We start from the raw sequence: 23659 nt of genomic DNA, 5'->3' as shown, positions 1-23659 counted from the left end.
TACAGTATCTATATTCCGCCCTTCTCACCCCGAAGGGGACTCAGGGCGGATTACAATGAACACATATATAGCAAACATTCAATGCCAACAGACAAACAACATATATAGACAGACACAGAGGCATTTAACATTTTTTTCCAGCTTCACGATTCCGGCCACAGGGGGAGCTGTTGCTCCACTGTCCACTAGTGGCTGTACTTCTTCATTCCTTTCCTCGTGTTTTGCTGGAAGTTTTTTTATGATGTTGTAAATTAGTTAAATTGGCCTCCCGCATAAAGCGTACCTAAATTTCCCTAATTGACAGATGCAACTGTCTTTCGGGGCTGTATAGGTCAACATTTATTTATTTATTTCGTGTCAAAAGCATTGCATAACAAATACATTTTAAAATGATTGGAAAAAAAAGGAAATCACAAGCAACTAAATAGTTTTAGACCAAAAACGGGCAACAGCAACCGCATTGTCCGTAGCTTTAAATAACTCCTCCTCCGTGCATGAGGCAGGACATTGTGGGCAAGCATACATATGCGGAGTTGTTTGTTCTGCTCCACAGTCACACAAGGTGGAAGATTCCTCCAGGTAGTGCCACCTTGCCAAGTTGTCTTTAGATCTGCCCACTCCACTTCTGAGTCTGTTCAGGGACTTCCAAGTTGCCCATTCTTGGTTTGCCCCTGGAGGAAGACCCTCATGGGGGGCCATCCAGTTAGAATTGCCAGGTTTAACTGCCCAGAGGGACACCCTTGCTGTTGCTGGAGGAACATCAAGAGGAGTGGTGGTTCTCATGAAGCCCTTCCTTGATTTGAGTCTGGTGAGAGGAGGCTAATAGTCATGCAGTGGGTGGCTTTCACAGTGTTCAACCTTATTTCTCTCACCATTAGCAGCAACTTCCCGTCGCACGTCAGGAGGGGCAATGCCAGCTAACTTGTAGAGTTTATCAACAGGTGTAGGTTTAAGACATCCTGTGATTATTCTGCATGTTTCGTCCGTGCTTCGCATGGGCAGACTTTTGCCAAACAGGACAGGCGTACTCAGCAGTTGAGAAAGACAAGGCCAGGGCTGATGTTCTTATTACTTGTGGGTCTGCACCCCATGCGCTGCCAGTCAGTTTCCGCATGATGTTGTTGTGTGCAGCTACTTTATGCTTGGTGTTCATGCAGTGTTTCCTATATGTTAATGTTCGATTTAAGGTGACACCAAGATATTTAGGATGGAAACAGTGTTCGAGCTCTTAGCCTTCCCAAGTAACTTTCAGTTTCCTGTTGGCTTCACGGTTACGTAGGTGGAAAGCACACACTTGTGTCTTGGCAGGGTTAGGCGTCAGGTGGTTCTCTTTGTAGTAGCTGGAGAGATCTTTCAAGGCATTAGTGAGTTGCTTTTCAACTGTTTCAAAATCTTTTGCTTGTGTTGTGAGGCCAAGGTCATCAGCATATATAAAACTCTTTGTGAGTGGTGGTTGTGGCTGGTCGTTCGTGAAGATGTTAAATAAGGTCGGTGCAAGAATACTGCCTTGGGGTAAACCATTCTTTTGCCTCCTCCATCTGCTTTTCTGGCCCTGAAACTCCACATAGAAGCTGTGGTTTTCTAGGAGGGTCTGAACAGTTAGGGGGACACGGAAAGAGCGTCCCCGAAGATTGAGTAAGATTCAGTCGGGCGTCCCCTGGACAATGTTTCTTGTAAGCGGCCAATCTCTCCACACCCCAAAGCATTGGATAAATGGATGAAGTCAACAGCAAGCCGGGCTATTTAATGGTCGGGGGCTTAACCCGACCCGGGCTTCGAACTCATGACCTCTCGGTCAGTAGTGATTTATTGCAGCTGGTTACTAGCCAGCTGCGCCACAGCCCGGCCCTGACCTGTGAATAGATCAATAGGTACCGCTCCGGCGGGAAGGTAACAGTGCTCCATGCAGTCATGCTGGCCACATGACCTTGGAGGTGTCTACAGACAATGCCAGCTCTTCGGCTTAGAAATGGAGATGAGCACCAACCCCCAGAGTCAGACATGACTGGACTTAACATCAGGGGAAACCTTTACCTTTACCTTTATAATCCAATCTTACTTTTTCTGAACCACAATTATATCTGGCACATTATGTTCAAATTGTCAATTTAAGTCTTAAAGTCCTATAGGATTTTATCATTTGACACTTTTTTTCAGGTACATTTTTGCACTAGTTCTATCCCCTCAATAGTTTCATCTCTTTCTCATACCTGGACAAAATTTATTATTCATAATTATGTTTTCAGTATTTATCTTGATTCTATTTGCCTTTTTTCTATTTTTTCCCACCCACCAATTGTCACTGCTTTTCCATCATGAGTGATTGTGTATGTCTGTAAGGTAAAAGATTATGCTGTTGGTAGCAGTACTCCCGGAAAGGTTTTCAATTTAATATGATGCAGAAACACATCCCATCCCAGAATCAATTGTCACCTAGGCCAACCTCATCAGGTGTCAGAGTTCCTAAATGTCAACAGAAAATTGGCTATAGGACTCAACATCTTTTGCTTAGTAACCAGGGCAGGATATTACAATGGTGGTAAAAAGGTCAACCACAGAGGATGAAATCAAAAGCAGCAGAAACAAATTGTTGTTGTTTTGAAGTCAGGGTTAAAATAAAACACTATTACTGAATTTCTTAGCAAAAAACAACAGTTTTTATTTTAAAATCAATGTTAGTGCAATATATATTTATTAGTCATTTTAATTTATTTTGTAATAATGTATTGATACTTTTATTTTAGTCTAAACAGAAACATTTTAATTGTGGGTTCCTTGTATCTGCAGCAGAGTATTGGATTGAATGGACTTCCAACTACATGGTTATATTAGTGCAAAACATATGGAAAGGTTTTTTAATATTTATTGTACCTGTGGAAGTGAACGTGGAAGGGGAATCTGTAATTGATTATTTGTGTGTTTTGAGTGTTTGGGAGACAGGGGTGGTGGGCAATTTATCCTTGGCTCCACCATTTTGCTCCTTTTTGACTCCTATGTTCACCTACTGTCTGCTTCCCTTCACCCAGTTCCACAAGTTTCTAGACAGTAGATACCACCATTCTCCATTACAAATGTATGATGACTTTATTGTGTCAATTTCTTTCTCTATGCAAAGCAACAAAATAATTTAAAGCAAGATTAACTTGCAAAATCAGGAAACATTTGAGCCCTAAATATCATGAAGGGAAAAAGTTTTTAATATCTCTAAAACTAATCCTACTTGACATGCCTTTAACTGTCATGACTCAATTCTATGGGGTCCTGGATGTTGTAGTTTTACATGATCTAAGCCTTCTCTACCAAAAAGTGTTGGGGGCTCACCAGGCTACAACTCCCACAATCTCATAGCATTGAGCCATAGTAGTTAAAGTTGAGTCAAACTTCATTGACTGTACAGTGTAGATACACCCTAGGTTACATTAGCTTCACCTTCCCTTTAAATGTGCATATGCTTCATTCATTTGAAACAAAGCACTAGTTTACTTCTCCAGAGAAATGTGATCCATTGCTTGATGTTTTGGATATTAGCAACTCCTTAGGAAACAAATGTGTTCTTTTGTACTATTACAGCAAGAAGCAGGAGAAACAATAACCTATACAGGGTACTATTGGCTGAGAAGGAATTATGTAACGACATTCATCTAAAATATTGTCAAGAAAAGCCTCCCTTAAGTAATTTTGAATGCAAAATGCTTGCTGTTTCTATTTCGACAGATTCCTATAATTGTTTATTCCATCAGCCATGGAAGGGAAAGCTAACAAATGTAGATTCGTATCTTCCTTCATAGCTGCTTCATTGATTTTAGTCACACATGAAAGCATAGCAGTCTGTTTTAGCAAACGCATCAGAAGATCAATTCAGCTGTGAGCAACTTTAATATCATTACATCTTTATTAAATTCAACTGGCATAGGATGTTAGAGTTTTACATGGGGAAAGAACTGCAGAGTGCAGTGGCTGATTGCACTCCTTATACAATATTCGATTATAAAGCATTTTTAATCTAGATAATTGGTTAATTAAAATCAATAAAGTTAAGGTATTTTTAAAAAATTGAGAAAAGAAGTTTAAAAATAAGTCAGGGGCTATTAGTTGGGAAAATTTGGGAATTGTCCCTAGAGTATTGTGTGTAGCTAAGCAATGTTTGGAACAGGAAAGTCAATTTTTCCATTTTAAAAAGTTTACAGACTTCTCTTGTCATTGTGTTGTAACCCAACATACTCTTCGATGTCATGTTATGTTTTTTGTTGTCAGGCAAATCATTTTTTGGGTAGAAGATAGAGTCACATGAATTTAGTCCATTGAGTAAAGTGATATAGTCCAGAAGTGGGTGGGTGGGCATGGGTGGGCGTGGGTGGGATATCACTGAGAAGCAGATTTCTATCTCAATCTATATTCTATACTGAGATGGAAAAATCTTCTAGTTTTACTTATCACCATATTTATTTGTTGTTTTTGTTTTTAAACCAACATTGTTTCCATCTAGTATATGAAACATTTACAAATTCTCCAAAAATGAACTGAAACAAAACAATGTCTTATCTAAACCAGTATTCAGTGTAAACCTTACAAGTTGCTTCTCCCTGCCACATGTGATTAAAGGTAAGAAGTCCCCCAAGGGACAGGAAGAAATGGCATATCCAGTTCAATGCTAACATCTTATAATACATGTTAGAAAACTTTTAAGAGATTGTTGAGCCAAGGCATGGTGCAAGATTGATTAATGTACCCATTTCTTTCACATTCATGGTGGGTTTTTTTTAAGTGCCCTTCCACCTAAAATCTTACAGTACGCAGCCTCCCCTATCCCCAAACTTTGTAACTTTTTTGTATCAGGAGTGACTTGAGAAACTGCATGTCACTTCTGGTGTGAGTGAATTGGCTGTCTGCAAGGACATTGCCAAAGGGTGTTTGATGATTTATCATCCTGTGAGAGGCTTCTCTCATGTCCCTGCATGGGAAGCTAGAACTGACAGACGGGAGCTCACCCCACTCCCTGGATTTGAAGAGTTTAACCTATTGCACCACCAGGGGCAATGTAACTGAGTTCAAAGGTCTGAACTGGAAATCTTTAAGTTTTCACTTAAATATTAGGGATGCTAGTTACAACCTCATCAGATTGGCCACCGGAATCGCCACATGTCATAGCGAATCTGGTAGTACCCAGTGGGGGGAACCTGTAGCCTCATGCCCCACATCACCTGGCTTCCCCCCATTGATTCAAACGTAGCACAGGAAGCCTCCTCTGTTGCCACCTGTTGCATACACAGGTGTCCCACCAAAATTAGGTTATTGTGGGATGGGAGCTAGTGAGCTCTGTCGTAAAACTATCGAAGATCTGGCACATGCTGCTGAAAGTAACCCCATCTGATGTGGTTGTTACTCAGTAACACCAACTGTGTAGGTCTTCACACTTCAACAAGAATTTTAAGCACATATTCAAATGATAATAGTCCCTTGGCCTTTCTCTGAGACTGTAAGAGATTTACTTGCCCAAAGTCATCCAGTGGGTTTCCATGGACAAATCCTGTTTTAACAGAGCCCAAATGCATTAATCATCTGCATAGACTTGTATAATACAGTTTAATGCAGTTAAACTGAACTGTATGAGTCATCACTGACCATATAATGGACCTACACTGCATTATATAGCAGTGTAGGTGGGGACCCAATTTGAAACTAAAATCACCATCCAGCACTGTTTGGTATTTTTTCTATTCTCCAATGTATTTTGCTAGGCTGTCTATGTGTGCATTACATTTCATAAGCAAAGAGTTGAAGGAGTGTTTTCCAAAATATCAACCATAATTTGCCCCTTGTTTCTGAAAGCTGTCGTGGTAAGAAAGGTACAGGATTTTGACTGCCTAGCCAATTCCCTTATATACATGTGCTCAGTGGTATTGTATTGTGTCCAAGAAACCAAAAATGTAGTTACTGAGAAAAGCATTACAGTTTTGGATTCCACTTCTGGGAGATAAAACATACAGCCTGTGGAGTGAGTTTCCATCAAACATAAGATTGATTAACTCATCAACGGCAATTGAAGTCAGTCTATTCCAGAAATGCAGACTTCCGCATTATCTCCCACTGGACCAAGACAAGATCTCAAATTCTCTCATTTCTATGCCTATTCCAATGTTATCTAAAATAAAAAATGTAATTCAAAATTCAACATCTGATATTTTATATTTGTGCCCAAAACGCCTTCTGGGATTTATGTTATGGATATGTTTCATTTTTTTCTTCATTCTGGAATAAATGTTTTCACTATTTTTTTTGTACATCACAATGTATGGCAAAATTACAAATATTTAGTAAGGTCACAGTAGGCTACCATCCACAGCTGATATGCTGCATTTGGGTTGGGAGCTACATAAACCTGGCATATTGCATCAGCACTGGAGAGTGGGGAGGAAAAAGAAACTCAGAATCTCTCTGCAAGATAAAGTCAATTTGAATTTAGTCACAAATGTTTCCCAGAGAGCCAGTGTAATGCTAATCTGATCTCGGTAAGAATCTGCAGTCTTAATAGAAAGTAAAATTAGCTGGAGAACTGTTGTGCTGGTGGCTTTTATTTCTGTTTGGATTTTAGTCAGACCTTTAAGAGAACTATCTAAGCTCCTGAAGCTATTTGGATTTTGCCATATTGCACAGCTCCTTCAAGGTTAAAACTTAAAATTTGGAGCAGATTCACCATGTCACTGTGCTACCTTTCCAATTAGAAATGCCACAAGGGCAGCGTAGCCCCAAATCAGGGATAATATTATCCTGTTTCTGTGAGAAGTGGGTTCATACTTTTACATCCATAATGGTCATGGGTTGATCTGATTTATTTATATTCATATAGAACATTTTGAAGTATATGTTGGCTCTGATAGCTTCCAAAGTAAATGACAGAAATAACAAAAATATCTACACTACAATCCATGAAACCAAAACAAAAATGGAGAGGATAAAAGCAGTTAAAACATCAACAATCAACAAACTATATCATCTCAAATAATTCAAAACAAAACCAAAAAATATACACATTAGTCAGTATTCTGTGCTCATATTTGGAAAATTATGAGAGGAAAAAAACTAGTCAAAACGTGCACACATACAACATATTCAATGAATGCCAAAATACCAAAATATACATGTGAAAATTTTTAACAAAAATTGATTGACATGCAAAGTGCATACAGAAATGTGAACAGATACGAAGCAAAACATACAGGATGGGATGGTCCTAGTAAACAATTTTATTTATTTATTTAAAAAATTGACATAATCAAACCTTACAATTTTCTCCGTTCCCAATGAATAGCAGTGGAGGGGCTCTTAAAACACAAAAAGAGTAAAGACTTGGGTTGCATCTCATTGTGGAATGAATGCAGTTTGACACCATGTTAACTGTCATGACTCAATGGTTTGGAATTATGGGTTGTAGTTTGGTGAAGCACTAATGCTATTTGGCAGAGAAGGCTAAAGACCTTGTAAAATAACTATTCCCATGGTTCCATAACACTGAACCATTGTAGATAAAGTGGTGTCAAACTGCATTAATTCTTCAGTGTAGATGCACCTTAAGTGAGCAACTCTAGCAGAACTATTCTACAAACAGGGCACTACAACTGAAAACTCCTACTGAGTCATACTGTAGACGGAGCTATCCAAGGTTCTGAATTCTATTCCTCAAATAGGTTCAACTCTTTGGTTTAAAGCATGGTCTAAAATTCAGAGTACCCTCCCTCCCCACAATCTTTTCTCTAACCTCTGAATTTTGCACAAGATGAAATTTCCAATTGTTCTTCAAAGACAGGCTCTCAGAGAAAAAATAGGAACAATTGAAAGCTAGAAAAACTTTACATTCACCCTTTCAGCCTAACACTTCTCAAAAGATCAGCATTAAAACATTAAAATTTTATAGATGCCTCCTGAGCTTTCCAGGTGAATTACAGATGAGGTATTAGTGTGATTCTCTGCTACAACAACAGCATTGACAACACACCTCAAACGTTCAGTTTTGCAACACTCTTTTTTTCTCCCCATCTCATTTGTTCTGCATACACTTATGGTTATATAAACTCCCCTGTTTTGAATACCTTTTAATTCATACCTATAGATGTTACACTAACCACTCTGCTTAATTGCACTTTAGCTCAACTGTGTCTCCTTTGAATTTGGCTCCTCATGCTTAGCTGCTTGTGATGTACTGATTTTCGATCTCCTTTCACACAGAATAATTAAGCTCCAGGTACTGTGAAATATAACAGATATTGACTGATGAGAACCAACAGCGCTGTAATGTATTCTGGCATCCATCTGAGGCCTGTTTCAATTTATGTCCTGCTGACATGCAAGCGTTGTCCAGGCACCTGACTTACTAATTCCACAGCATTTCCCAAGATACAAATTGAGATTAGGATCCATCCGTTCTTGACCTTTTGGCACATGCACTTGTTACTTTGGGAAGGTAGCCACTTCTCATTTGTTAGATTTCATTGAAGTGTCTCTGCTAATTTAACCTCCATTACAAGTGACAGTGGGTCTGGTAAAGGTCAGGGTTTTTTTCTTTCCAAAATGGAATCACAATTCCTCCAAGATGAAATATCGGGTGACTATATTTCCAAAGAAGATATCCCTCAAAGAAGTCTCAAGCAATTTAGCAAGCATTGGAAGTCATGCTATGACAATAGTTATATAGGAAAAGTGGCACATAGAAAAAGGTTATTTACTAAAGCTATATTAAAAATACCCCAAAAGCAATTTATATCTGATGCCTTACTCTGAAATCCTATACATATTTGCTTGGGAATAAATACAATGTAATTCAATGGGATTTATTTATGAGCAGATACAAATAACAACAATGATCACATCTTCCAGCTCTCAAGAAAAGCTTGTATAAATCCCAGAATCCCCAGGTTGCATGTCCAAGGGACATGTTAACTAATTCTGGATGTTGTAATCAAAAAAGTAATATTTGTAACCTCTGCTGTTGAGAGAAAAGATGTTGAGTAGCAATGTTAAACTTACAGAAAGGTAATAACCATTTATGTTGTGTTCCCAACTTTGAGGTCAGAGGGACTTCAAATCTGCAAAGTTATATTTGGTGAATAAAAGATAGATGAGTGAGAAATTACTTTTACCAAAAGTGCAAAAATTCCTTTTGTTTAAGATTCAACTAACACATTTTAATGAAACTTACAGAACACAAAAGTAATAATTTTGCTTTGGTAGAGCTAAGTTTTGGACTACCTGAAATGCCACTTTCGAATGCTACAGGAGAAATGCTATTGACATATAATTTGCAGGAAATCAGGAATATGGAATATGTTTGCTTGTGAAGAAAATTGTTAATAATGTTTTCCTGCTAATTATTCCAATAGTGTGTGGGTGTATATACAGTCAAAGGTTTTCATGGCCGGAATCAATGGGTTGAGGTGAGGTGAGTCTTTTGGGCTGTATGGCTATGTTCTAGAAGCTTTCTCTCCTTTAAAAAAAACCAAAAAAAAACCTTTATATCTTTACAGGTTTTTTTTAAAAAAAAGGGTGTAGATTTTTTTAAAAAATGGTGCTATGACCAGTTTTGTAACCCATGAATATCTGAAGAGTCTAGGGTTTGAATCCTTGCATATTTACCATATTTGTAATATTAACTCTTTCCCCCTTGATAAGCACTTCATCTTTAATATACAGCAGGCAGGTGGAAGATGAATATTTTCTTGGTAGAAATCATTGGGCCTATTTATTTTGGATGGCTTCATTTTATTTTTTTGAGGCATTTCTAAGCAACATTTGGAAACCCTTTAAGAAGATCTTATATATTTCTTTTTAAAATGGAAATATTTGGAAAATTCTTAAAAGTGTTTTATGACTGCAAGGAAAAGCTGAAGTGATAAGTTTTCACATCCCTAGAGAGAAATCACTTCTTTCAATTTTTCCTTTCTGCACTATACAATTGTTTACTCAGCACCTCTTTAGAGATTAGAATAAGGAATGGAAGCTAAGGCATATTGATCAAGACAGAATTTCAGAATATAAAACTCGTTCCTAAATTTTAAAGCAAACCTATATGATTAAAGGTTCCATTTTATAGAGTGTAGTTGTTCAATAATGATTTTATTTGAAAAGTTTCATTTCAGAGACATTTCTTTCTAGGCAGAAATACATGTTGATTGATTGGAGTCTAAAAGAACACTCTGAATGTCAGTAGGATGCTTTATGCTCCTTTGAAAACTGATTTGGCCTGGCAGTCTATGTAAACTGTAATTTTGAGTGCTTTATGATTCAACAAACACTCTTCAAAAATGTTTTCTTTTTATATAACTGCTTCAATTCAGCCTCAAAAGCACTACAATTCTCAAGTGAAAAGGTACATCTACTATAGCTAGTGCAGAGTGGGAAATTAATATTAGGCAATTGTATTTGCACTACTTATCTTGGGGAAAATTCAAATTATTGTTAAGTCCTATGTAATTAAGTTCCACTATCTAATGTAAAGAATCTCAAGATGAAACAAGAATATTTGGCTCTAATTCTCAAATAATGGGTAAATTATATAAAGACAATGAGTGGGTTCATAGAATGATGTACAGTTGACATGCTTAATTTGTTAAAGCTATACTTCCTTCCAATACTACATAGCTCCAGCTCTGCTTTCTTTGGCTCAAGCCTTTAATCAGTTACCAATTTCTACTACATGATTTCATTTACAGATTCCCATGTTTCAGACCAATGTTTACCAATCCATTTGTTGTCCCTTTGCTTGATCTTTTCCTGCCTTCCAAACAATCATTGTACACAACCGGATTTTTTTTTCACCAACTAGTTTTCATTTTGCCATCCTTACTGCACACAAAATGTGTGTGTTATATTCAATAGCTGCTACAGTTCAGATCATGTTTGGCATCTGCTCTCAGCGCAGCCTATCAACTATATGTTTACTGAAAGCAACACTCATTTATTAATGGTGGAATAAGATAAATGTATATGTGTTTGGGCTGGAGATATCATTGAACCTTCCAGATGTTGTTGAACTGAAACTCCCAGTCTTCTTCAATATGTGTTTTATGGATATAATGTGTCTGATTGTTACTGAAAATAATTTTGTTGTATAGAGGAATAGGGTATTAGAAAATGATCCAGGTGTCAAATATGCTAGGCATGTCACTGAGGGACTCTTTATGAGTTTCAGACAGGTTTCAAGACCTACCTGAAAAATGCTTTCAGGATTTCCTGCAAGCATAAAATGTATTCTACCACTGTGTTTCTTGCATGCCTTTTGGCCGAATTGCACACCTCTAGTAAATAGGGTTCTATCTTCTTGTGTTAATCTCCTACTTTGTTTAGGATATGATATCTAATCTATTTCCCTGGCTGTCCACTAAAACATCAATGCAAGGAAGCACATAATTTGACTCATCCCAATAGAACTTTCCTATATAATAGAGGTAGGAAATTGTCATATATTCCTTTGAGGAGCACAGAGATTACCAACATATCAAAACAAACAGAAACAAAATTGTAAATAGCTGGAAGTCCATTTCTGTTAAAAACAGAACTGGCATTTGTTAAATTTGATGTTAAACAGCTCAAGGGCAATCTCTCTTGGTATCTTTGGAAACTAAACCCTATGAGGAATAGTTGAGAGAGCTGGATATGTTTAGCTCGAAGAAAAGAGGATTGAGATATGATAGCCAAATGTAAACACTGAAAGGGATGTTACATAGAAAATGGAATCAACTTAATTTTTTTCTATATCAGAAACAAGGAAATGAAATAATGGAGTCAAATCACCACTGAGTGGCAGGATTTCTGAACATCTGATAAGACTTCCTAATGATAAAAGCTGTTTAGCAGTGGAATAGATTGCTTTGGGAGGAGTGGTGTCTCCTCTTTTTGTAGAGCACTTAAAACTATTTTTTAGTGATTCTATAATTCTATGATGAGAAGAGGCAATTCACTTGGTCGGAGGGATCTGGGGAGTCAAAGGGTATGTTTGTATGCTCAGGGCCATTCTTTGCCCACTCCTGCAAAATACTTTAGGGCAATCTAACTCTAGTAATTTTAAATGGTGGCTTGACCTGTCACAGTCCCAAGAAGGGTATTTCATGCAGTATTATTGAAATGAAGCTGCGTGGGACTGGGAAATCCACTCATTATCTAAAAGCAAGGTTTTTAATTTTTTTATCCATAACACTATGCAGTGTTTTGTGATACACAATTGTGGACAGCTAAACAAGAGAATTGTGATTAAATCCATTGTTGTAAATAATTATAATAATCTATCTTTTACATAAGTTGCCAAGGAAGTGTTAGTAAATCTGTATATGATACAAGTATGTATATGTTTTTATGTTCATTAAATTGTTAGGGAAATAAAAACAACCTACTTGAAAAATTTGTCTTACAACTTTTTCACTTTTAGTTATGCAAATATATGTTTTATATGCATGCTATATTTACATACTCAGACAGATGCTTCAGTTATAATACACAAAATAGCAAAAGGAAAGAATCTGAAGCACACATGAATTTCTGATATAAAGGACAGTTTCCTGAAAATGTTTTTTTTCAATACTATATTTAATCCTGCCCAAAAATTGATTAAACAAAGATGTATACCTTGGTTAAAAGACTGAAGATCTCTCTACTGGTCTGTGAGCTAAACACTACTCTGTACCTCAAGGGAATGAATGGAGACATTCATAGAGGAATAGTCCTTGGCAGCCATTTCTGGCACACTATGGATTTTTTTTGTGTGTATCAGGAACAACTTGAAAAAGTTCAAGTCACTTCTGGTGTGAGAAAATTAGTCGTCTGAAAGGATGTTGCCCAGGGGATGCCCAGATAATTTACCATCCTATGGGAGGCTTCTCTCATGTCCCCACATGAGAAGCTGGAGCTGACAGATGGGAACTCACAGTGCTCCCTGGATTTGAACCACCAACCTTTCGGTCAGCAATCCTGCCAGCACAAGGGTTTAACTCATTGGACCACCGGGGGCTCCACACTATGGATAATATTACATTATTGTTCTAAAGTGGCACTCCCACTTTGCTATTGTGTGACTGTCTCCTGTTGAATTCTGGAAAATGTAGTTTAGGGCAGGGTCTTTGTAATTCCTAGCCAGAGAGGTTCTCAGTTTCTCTAAACTACATTTCCAATAATTCTGTAGGAGAAAGTCACACAATAGCAAAGTGGGAGTACTGCTTTAGAACCATAATGTGATATCACCCTAAATGAGAATGTTAATGCACAGCATGACTTTTCAGATTGCCATCTATCAATTAAACATCAGTGTAATAGCCTAAATTATCTTTACCTCTTTACAGTAGAACACATAATTCACTTTTAAATAAGTAAAATGCAAATCTCAATTTAATGGCCTTTATTATGTGTGGTCCAAACAGAACTGCAGATTTATATATGAACTGTGATATTAGCACAATCATAATAGTCATGTGGTCCTTCAGAGTCACACCATTCTAAATTCTCTCTTAAACATGTATATTAAAGGGGTTCCACTGAAGTCAGTGGGCAGTTTTCTTAGACAAATTACAAGTATTTCATTGTTAATAAGAGAGTTATCTGAGTATCTTCAAAGGCAAATTGTAAACTGTTAGTTCTCTGCATATCACATTCAAGGAGTGTCAAGTTATGTGAAGATCAAACAGAATCAACTCTGCAGTCTTGTAATGCCACTAGAAACAAGAACACTTACATCTATATTCAGAGAAAATGAATGAACAAGGCCACTGTCAACCTCATCCTTGGTAATGGAGAGATCCTTTATAGAAGACAAAAGGAGAAAATGCATTGCCTGAAGGAATGGAATGGAGCATTCCAGTCTAGCCAGATGTCTTCCCTTCCTTATCAAAAAACATTGCAGCAAGTGTAACATGCAATGGGCAAGTTGAAAAGAATTTACTTACAGTTCATATAATCTTACAAAGCAACTATTAGAAATGTGAAATGAATAAATTAGGAAGAATGTGCTATGGGCACAGATGTCAACAAAATCGATATAACTGCTAGGATTTCATAAAGATAACTAATATGCCACGTCCTGATCCAAAAATTGATTTCTTGCAGACACAGGGACTACAGTAAAGACAAAAAGTTCTCTTTCCACATCTCTATGATGCAGGTTGCTGGATGTGCAGCACATTCAATGGGTGCTTGCCCTGGGGCTGTCCCTCAGAGCAGATTAGTTGGCAGGAGTAGATTGCTGTGCAAAAACAGAAAAGCTGAGTGCTCCGACCTCAGAAACTACCTCACAGGAATAGAGCTGGGATGGGGTGCTCGCAAGTCAAGTGACTTAGTGAATGTGTTTGAAAGGCAGAAGAGAAAGAAAAGGAGAAATAGGGCTCCATGGCTGAAAAAGTTTGGAAACTTCTGATCTATGTTATACAGGTTTAACATCTCTCATCTGGAAATCTGTAATTCAGAATGCTCTAAAATCGTTCATATGTGTGGCTGAGATAGGAACATTCTTGGGCTGTTTAGTGTGCACCTGTGGTGCAATAAGGGTCTTTGGACCACAATAAAATATTATTAGTGTGCACAAACTTTGTTTCATGTACAAGATTATCCAAAATATTGTGTATAAACTTGTTTCAGCCTATGTGCATGAATTGTATATGAAATATACATTGTTTCCATGTTTAGATTGGGGTCCCATCTCCGTTATGATTATGTAGACACAAATATTCAAAAATTAAATCCAAAACACTTCTATCCTAAAATGTTTCAGATAAGCGATACTAAAATTATAGTGTATTGTACAGTTTTTATATGTGTGTTTTATTGTAAGCCGCCCTGAGTCCCCTGTTGGGTGAGAAGGGAGGGATATAAATATTGTAATAATAATAATAATAATAATAATAATAATAATAATAATAATAATAATAATGTATAGATATTGAGATTATCCCAATACTGCCATGCTTACAACATCCTAAAGTAACTAGAAGTGTCCAGTAAATTCCTATAACAACTAGGTTAATCTGTAGTAAGCCCTTCTTTAGATCTGGCAGATAGAGTTCTTCACAGAATATTTCACAGGACTCAAAGGCTGCCAAAGTTTTTTTAAAAAAATAACAAAGCAAAGAAAGCAAAGGACTATGTCTGGTTTTTGAGGGGGGGGGGGGACAGCATTCAAAATGTTCAACAGTACAGAGAAACCCAGTAATCCATTAAAAGGTAAATAGCTACTTCCAGAAGTGTCAATGCATCATCTTTATTTTCTCCCTGGGAACAGGAGAACCAGGCAGGACCAACAGCCACAAATACAGACTTGGGTGTTTCAAGCAGCCTCTGGGATACACTTTGCCATGATTGTTTAATATAGAATTGGTTTGAGTCAGTAAATAAAAAGGTTGAGCTGACATGTTCATATTGTAGCTAAACACCTAGGTTGATGCATAAATAGAAATAACTTAGAGATGTAGAAGTGAGATATTGTTAGATTGTAACCCCAGAAGTCTTATTTAGCACAGTTAAACTTCAACCCAACACACTAAAATATTTTAAAAATAATTAAAAAAGATCTGGGGTCACAGCTGAAAATCATCCACCGATAAGGTTCAGTTCTCATTTGTCCAGTAGTTGTCTTCAACAGGATCATGAAGTATGAAACATGAAAACTGCAGAGGCTGGATGTTCCACTTCCAAAATAAGAATGGTGTCAGAGATGCCAATACTTTAAAGAACACATTAGCACAATTTATGGCCTAAAATCCATACATTTCCAAGCTTGTGGATTTCATTTTCCTCACCCATGTGAAAAAAAATGTGCAATTAAAAAGTGTAAATTTACAAACAAATTTTAATCAATGACAGTTAATGCTCTTTTTAAAGAACAACATACATGTAAATAGAGACACTTTTTGAAAAAGAGCCAAACAAACAGCATAACCATTAATTAGAATGAACTTCATATTAGAAAACAGAGAACCTCAATGAGTTCAAATCTTCTAAAGCTACAGACTCCCTACTTGTATTCCTACTCATGATCAGAAGCTCTGAAAAGAAAGTATCCCTGGCTGTGTGAGGCTTTATAAATATGTTCAGTTGAATGCATTTTCAAATCCCTCTATTATATATGGTAAAATTCAAAACCAGCATGGTACAAGGAAATGCTGGGGATGAGGCTTCAATTGGCATTCCACCCTATCATTGATAAAATTATCACAGGTGAGTGCCTTCATATCCCTACTATGCCACACAAAAGTTCCATCAGTAATATTGTATCTCAAGAAGCTATTTACACATAGAAGTCATCACTAATTGCAGTGATGAACATGGATGGATAGATCACCCAAAGTCATATGGCTCTGGCTGAGCAATAGCCAAATACTAAAGTCTATAGTACAGGTGGTCCTCCACAGATTCTACATCTATGGATACAACCAATCACAACCTGATAATATTTTTAAAATTCCAAAGGGCAAATGTTGATTTTGCCATTTTATATAAGGGACACAATTTTACTACACACTTGTATGTAATGGGAGAAGCTTCTACAGATTTTAACGTGTTATCATATGAATATCTGGTATTTTCCCACAAAGACAATACATTGCCACGAAACAGAGCCACTAGGTGAATCAACATTTAAACAAATCAACCCATTTTTTGAAGGGGAGGTCAATCCCTATTTGAATGTCCATCAATAGGTAAAAAAAAAAATCTAAAAAATATGCATGCATGTCAGAGTACCAGCGCTGAAGTGATAGGTTTTAAATATCTGTGATGCAATAAATTCTGAGGTTATCTAAACAAGACTCTTAGTAGTTTTACTAAATAATATAGACTATTGGCCAACTTATTTTTCCCAATCCCATTTTTTTTTCTCTGGGGGCATCTTTAAATCAAGCAAATATTGTTCTTCATTCATGGAAGTCTGTTTTCTTGGCATGGAAATGGTAAAGCAAGATGTTACTACTTGGGCATAAAGTTCATTAGTACTGATGAAATGTTTCCCATTGACTATAATGGGAATTAAATTGGGCTTCAAAAGAGCAAATTATGGAGGCATGCAGGAGGATTATGGTGCACTGCTTTCACAAAGTATGAAGGAATCTGTTCAAGTCGAATGTTAAAAACCCTTCCAATGTTTTTGCATGGGCTATTAAAGAATCTCAGGAGTATTTTTCTTGTGATGGTGAGAGGGAAGCACTTGAGATAAAATCATTCCAAAAGGATGTGGGACTAGAAATGCATTTCAGCTTCCATTCTACATTTCTATCTAAGCTGTGTTTATTTCTAAGCCTTTCAATAGTCTTTGTATACACAGTGTGTGTGTGTTGAGGGGAGAGATCCATCCCATTCAGTAGCACAATGCGAGAGCTTTTGAATGCTCCACATTTTGCAGAATTCGGTTTGTACTTTGATGTCTGTTTGAGATTTAAAATCCTTTCAAAAATATTTCATTTTTCTACACTGGTGTCTGACAGTAACAACTTCACTTATTTTCATATTAACAACAATATATACAGTACTGCTGTATACTGCTTATACAGTACAGAATTTTATACAGTACAGAATGGACATTAAGCATGCAAAACTAGAAGAGGTGATATTGTTCTGATCTGAGCAGTGGTGGGTGCCATATCACCGAGGAATTCATAGTTACTCTGGGTTTCATTTTCTACTTTAAAAGAGATTACTGAACTCTGTTATCAAAATAGATTCAGCACCTTCATCTTGCATAGCCACTTTGAGTCTCCTTGTGAAGGGAAAACTGGGGTATAAATAAATAAACACCGTTCCTTTGATATCCAGGTTAAAACCACTCCACTGATATGGGAGTAATCAGTTACCATCTGATCAGCAGACATATGGGGCGAAAGATTTGAAGAGAAGCAAAAAAGTGTGCAACGTTATAACCTGACTGAAAGATCATTATATATCACTACTATTAAAATAATGTGTTTTATAAGTACTAGGAATCCTAATTAGAAGGATCCTGAACTGTGCAAGATGTAAATGTCCTATTGTTTCTTTGTTTAGAATGCTATATTTCCTATGCATATTTTCCTATATTTCCTAGGCTCGGGCTGTGGCGCAGGCTGGAGAGCAAGCCAGCTGTAACCAGCTGCAATGAATCACTCTGACCAGGAGGTCATGAGTTCGAGGCCCGCTCGGAGCCTATGTTTGTCTTGTCTTTGTTCTATGTTAAAAGGCATTGAATGTTTGCTTATATGTGTAATGTGATCCTTCGGGGTGAGAAGGGTGGAATATAAATGCTGTAAATAATAAATATGCAGGAAACAACAGTTTACACACAGAAAATACTATTTCTGCAAAGAAGTCCAAATTCTATTTAGCTGTCTGTGGTCAATCACAACTGCATAATTACAGAAAAAGGTACGAACTTATTGCTATTTTTTCTCTTCACTTAGTATTCTGATACTTTCTTCATTGAGATGTGGTTGGCTGTGTTTTGCTATCATGGGTAATTGATGGGGTAGAGAGATGTTTCATGAATTTCTCTAGCTTATTATTATTATTTTATTGTATGACACAGCAAACAAGATTGATATGCTGGATTTTGTATCACAAAATCACAAGTCGAACACTTCCCAAGTGTCTAGGACTGTGTGATGTATTTTCGGATGATGCACGCAGATCCCAGTAGGGTGGCCTTTTTCAGTTGGCAATCGTAATTTTGTCAATGCCTATTGTTTATTATTATTATTATTATTATTATTATTATTATTATTATTATTATTATTTTAAAATTAAGTCCAAAAGTGAATGTGCATGATGTAAGTGCTATCTCTGGTCAGTCGTGATACCCCAAAAATATTAAGTGACACCTATATTCTGGTATTATGCCCTTATACAATTAGTTGATGACTACTTCTCCCTATGACACTCAGATTTCTTCCTCCTGGACACACATGCACACCACACACATCCCTTGAAATGAGCAAACAGGAGAAATATACCAATTTGATCATGGATTATTGAACAGTTGTTTATTTCTCACTGAACTACCTAAAAGTTATGCAACTTTATGGGAAAGAAAACTTTAGAAAGTCACCCAGGTGTAGGCTGGACATATAGGATAAACTCTGAAGATGATAATCTTTTAATTTACAAATTGCACAAAGATAGAGGCAGCATTGGTATTGCCAGAGGCTCTTGTTAATGCCACAAACCAGAAGCTACAGGTGACATTGAGGAAAGACTGAGAACTGTGATTGATTGATACATAAATTTAGAAATTGAAATGTTTGCCTCAAGTGCTAGAGCTCCTCTGAATTGCTCCTTTCAGAGATTTTGTTTGTTTGTTCTTCTTTAGGATGAAATGGCTTTAAAATTCAGCACTGCAGCCAGAGTGAGTTTTATGGCATAATTTTGTCATGAAGAATTTCCCTTCCAATTACTCTTCTTTTGGCTCCTTTGCACTTCCTAAAGGGCATTCTTATCATTCCTGCAGTCTATTATTGCCACTTAGTCAAAGTGCGTTTTAACAGCAAAATAAACTACTGGGCTAATAGCACTACCAGATTATGATTAAAGGCATCTAAGGAGATACTGTACAATTAGATAAGAAGGCACTCCTCTCTCAGAGAGAGAGGGGGATTTTAACTTCATTTCATACTATACTAATTATTTTTCCCCAGTGTACATGATGCATTTGGGTCAATGCAGGTTATTTTTCATCATGGGTCATAAAGGACTGTATGCCAGATAGCAAGTGCTAACAAGCATACTACAGGTTTCTTGAACTATAAAACTATGCAGATATCTAGAACACATGGCAATTAAAGTTCTTTTTTTATACAAGGAAGTAATTAATATGGAACTATTGATATGCAGAGCTATTGCTTCATGTTCCAACAGTGCGTGAGCATACATTATTGGGAAAACCGGGGATCTCCACAGGCTTTTGGAAGCATGACAGTTTTGGAGATTAATTGTTATTAACACTACTTGGAATAATCATATAACCTTATGGAAAGGCATTACCTTGTTAGAGATCATAACCTTTTGTAAAGTATGATCTTCCTTAGAAGAGTCAAAAACTCGCTTGAGTTAATCTTCTCCTTAGTGGTAAATATCCACTAGTATTCATGCAAAGCAATTTAGGCTTCTCAGTTGTTAGACTGATATACCTGGTTATCTCTCTGAACTGTTAGGAACAAAGACATGTCAATGCATAAAATGTATACCAGATCTTACTATTTTTTTATTTATTTATGACATTTCTACCCTGCCTTTCTCACCGCAGAGGGGATTCAAGGCAGCTTTACATACAAGTAATGATTGGATGCCTTAAAACACAATGTACGCTTAAATAAATATTAAAATAGAAATTAAACTTACATTAAAAATATTTTAAAACAATATAATTCAGAGTTTAACATGTAATTCATGAGCGTAATCTAGGCCATTCCAATGGTCATTGCACATTCTTCCAAGTCTATCTATTACACAAGTTTGGTCACAAAGCCACATTTTCACTCTCTTGCAGAAGGTCAGGAGGGAGGGGGTTGATCTAATATCCCTGGGGAGGGGGTTCCACAGCCAAGGGGCCACCACTGAGAAGGCCCAAAATATACCTGCTCTCCTATAAAATTAAGGTTAAGGTTTTCCCCTAACATTAAGTCCAGTCGTGTCCAACTCTGGGGATTGGTGCTCATCTCCATTTCAAAGCCAAAAAGCCAGCATTGTCCATAGACACCTCCAAGGTCATGTGGCCGGCATGACTGCATGGAGCCCCGTTACCTTCCCACCGGAGCAGTACCTATTGATCTACTCACATTTGCATGATTTCGAACTGCTAGGTTGGCAAAAGCTGGGGCTAACAGCGGATACTCACCCCCGCTCCCCGGATTCTAACCTGCGACCTTTCGGTCCGCAAGTTCAGCAGCTCAGCGCTTTAACACACTGTGCCACCGGGGGCTCTCTTCCTATAAAATATATTGCTTTTAAATCATGCTCTCAAGGGATCAAAAATGAGTAGTCTTAATTAAAAGTTAACATAGTTAACTTCATTTTTTTTTAGCATACAGGTACATTGATAATTGTTTTCATGTTAACTGTACTTAAAACTGTACTATACTTCAACTGACTGCACTATACTGTACTATACATCTGCTGCAAACAGACTCATATTAACTGAACATCTCACTGGAGCATAGTGACTATACTTCTGCTCTAACTAACATCAACCAACATTCACCTAACTCTAACTGGCTCAAACCACAACTGACTTCTAAGACTTAACTGACCCTAAGTGACTTCTGATTTAAATGGATTCTCAAATGGAGTCTCACTCTGAACATTCTAAGATCATAGGTCACATGGTCTGTAGTCCCTCCCAAAATTTCTAACAACATAGAGTTAAGAGAAATACACACCAATACATATAGACAATATAGTAAGCAATCTTAATTATACACATAAGTAATAACTAGTATAGGAGGCTAGTAGAAAATTGCTATTTCTAACATACATGTTTTGGGGTTTATAAGTGGAGGGGAGGGCTATATTTTCCTCCTGAACAGCCCATTGATGGCACTCAAGTTTTTTAAAACAAAGGATAGGAGTACACGGACCTCAAATCAGAGAATCAAATACAACTGAAAGTAACATAAATAATCTTGCACACAAAACAGTGAGTTTCTGTATTGTGATCTGTATTGTGCACACAGCCTCTTTGCAACCTGGAATCAACAGGGGACTGCTATGTAAGGATCTGCATCCAGCTTCTTCCATACAATGGTGGTGGGTTGTTCATTTAAGGTTATTATATTTCATTGCATGGAGTTACTGGATAGCCTTTTCCTTGTTGGCTTCACAAAAAAATCAATGAATGTAAGCCAGGGGAGGGAAAAGTGTCCCCCCCCCCCAATATTTCTGAAGAACTCGGGAACTTTCTATTTAGTCTTTATTTTATGTTAAACTCAAATTGTCCTCTGCTTCTAGGATTCATAGAAACATTTTCCCCAAATTCTTCCCAAATATTGTTTTAGGTCCACAAAATACCATTTAAGGGCAGTTTATTAAATTGCAACATGGATTGAATTAAAAATGTTACTTTGCCGGAGCACCCCAGCCTGGCTAGAAGAAAGAAAAAAAGGGAAAAAATGGAAAATTAATAATTAGGAAAGAAACTCAATTTTCAATTGATTAAGGCAGTCATTCTCAACCTGTAGGTTCCCAGGTGTTTTGGCCTACAACTCCCAGAAATCCCAGCCAATTTACCAGCTGTTAGGATTTCTGGGAGTTGAAGGCCAAAACATCTGGGGACCCATTTTGAGAACTACTGGATTAAGATATTAAGGTGTCTGAGTGATATTTCAGCTCATGTGGCCTCTAAATATATCCTATTTGAAAGCAGTGGTACATATAAAAACTATAATTAAAACAGAATAATCTTCCATTATGTCTGTATTTTACCTCTATTGTATTTAGTGTCTACTGAATTATTTAAAACTCCAGACTGAGGACATCTTGCAGGGACAAGAAGTAGAGTGATATATAAAATACTGATACTCCATAATATTTCTAAGTTATATATAACATTTTCCTTTATTTTGGATTGCTGACATAATGGATATAGAGGCTGATGACTCCATTTATGATGTCAACAGAGTAGTACATCCATGAAATATAGTGGAATGACCCAAGCTTATCCACATAAAGAATCCAGGATGCTGAGTAGATCCTTTAAAATTTGAACGAAAGCCCAGAGTAAATTCACTAACTCGTTGATTCAAAGCTACTAGCATCCATTGCATGATGAACAAGTTGCATGCTTCAAAGGAAAATCACAAAGAAATGTTTGGCAGAATTCTAGGCCTTGAAATAATGAAGTCATGAATGAGGGTTGACAGCTTTAAATTTGAAGGAATTGTTTCCAGTTTTCTCATCAGGTAGAACATACCTATTTATAGCAGCACCAAGTCTGTAAAACTGAATTACTCAGATAATTAATTATGTGTGCCTCTATCCCTCACAGCTTGCACAATCTGCTAACTATCGGTTCAGTCTTGTCTAAATGCAGCACAAGAATCTCACTGTCATCTATCTTTTGAAGTCAGCCACAGGCCTGGTAAAAATCAAGCCTGACTTTTCTCACCTAAGAAGAAGAAAGAGAAGCAACTCCAGTTTCAGTCTCTCTATGTTTCAGTTTTGCCCCAGCAATGGGCTATTATAAGCTAGACAGACCAGAATTCTGCATATAGCATTTTAACAGAGAAATTAATAATGAATCATAAGCATCTATTTCACTTAACCATGGGATCTACTCACCAAGCAGAGAAAATAATAAATTCAGAAAGAAATTATTGTCATAAAATGTGAGTGAATCCATCGACTCCTTTTCTACAAACTTCTTGCTTTCCTATTTCCAATTCTATGCCATAGGAAATATACATTTTCATCTGGAGTTTTCAAATAGATATATTACATTCACCATTCACTAAATCATGTTTGCATGATGCATACAACATTATTTTTAGCATTTTTTTTTAGAAAAAAGTCATTGTTTTTACAATGTCCGGAAACATATAGTTTTCTGAGACAAATGAGATCTATTTCTCGAGGAAGTTTAGATTTGATAAGTTTATTAAAGAAGAAAAATCTGTGGCACGTACTTCCAGCATATCTGGAGAGCTCTGTTCTTGATTAATAAGGCATTTTTAGGAGT

The sequence above is a fragment of the Anolis carolinensis genome, chromosome 3 (assembly GCF_035594765.1).
Source record: "Anolis carolinensis isolate JA03-04 chromosome 3, rAnoCar3.1.pri, whole genome shotgun sequence".
NCBI lineage: Eukaryota > Metazoa > Chordata > Lepidosauria > Squamata > Dactyloidae > Anolis > Anolis carolinensis.
Note: the sequence above shows the minus strand (reverse complement) of the source record.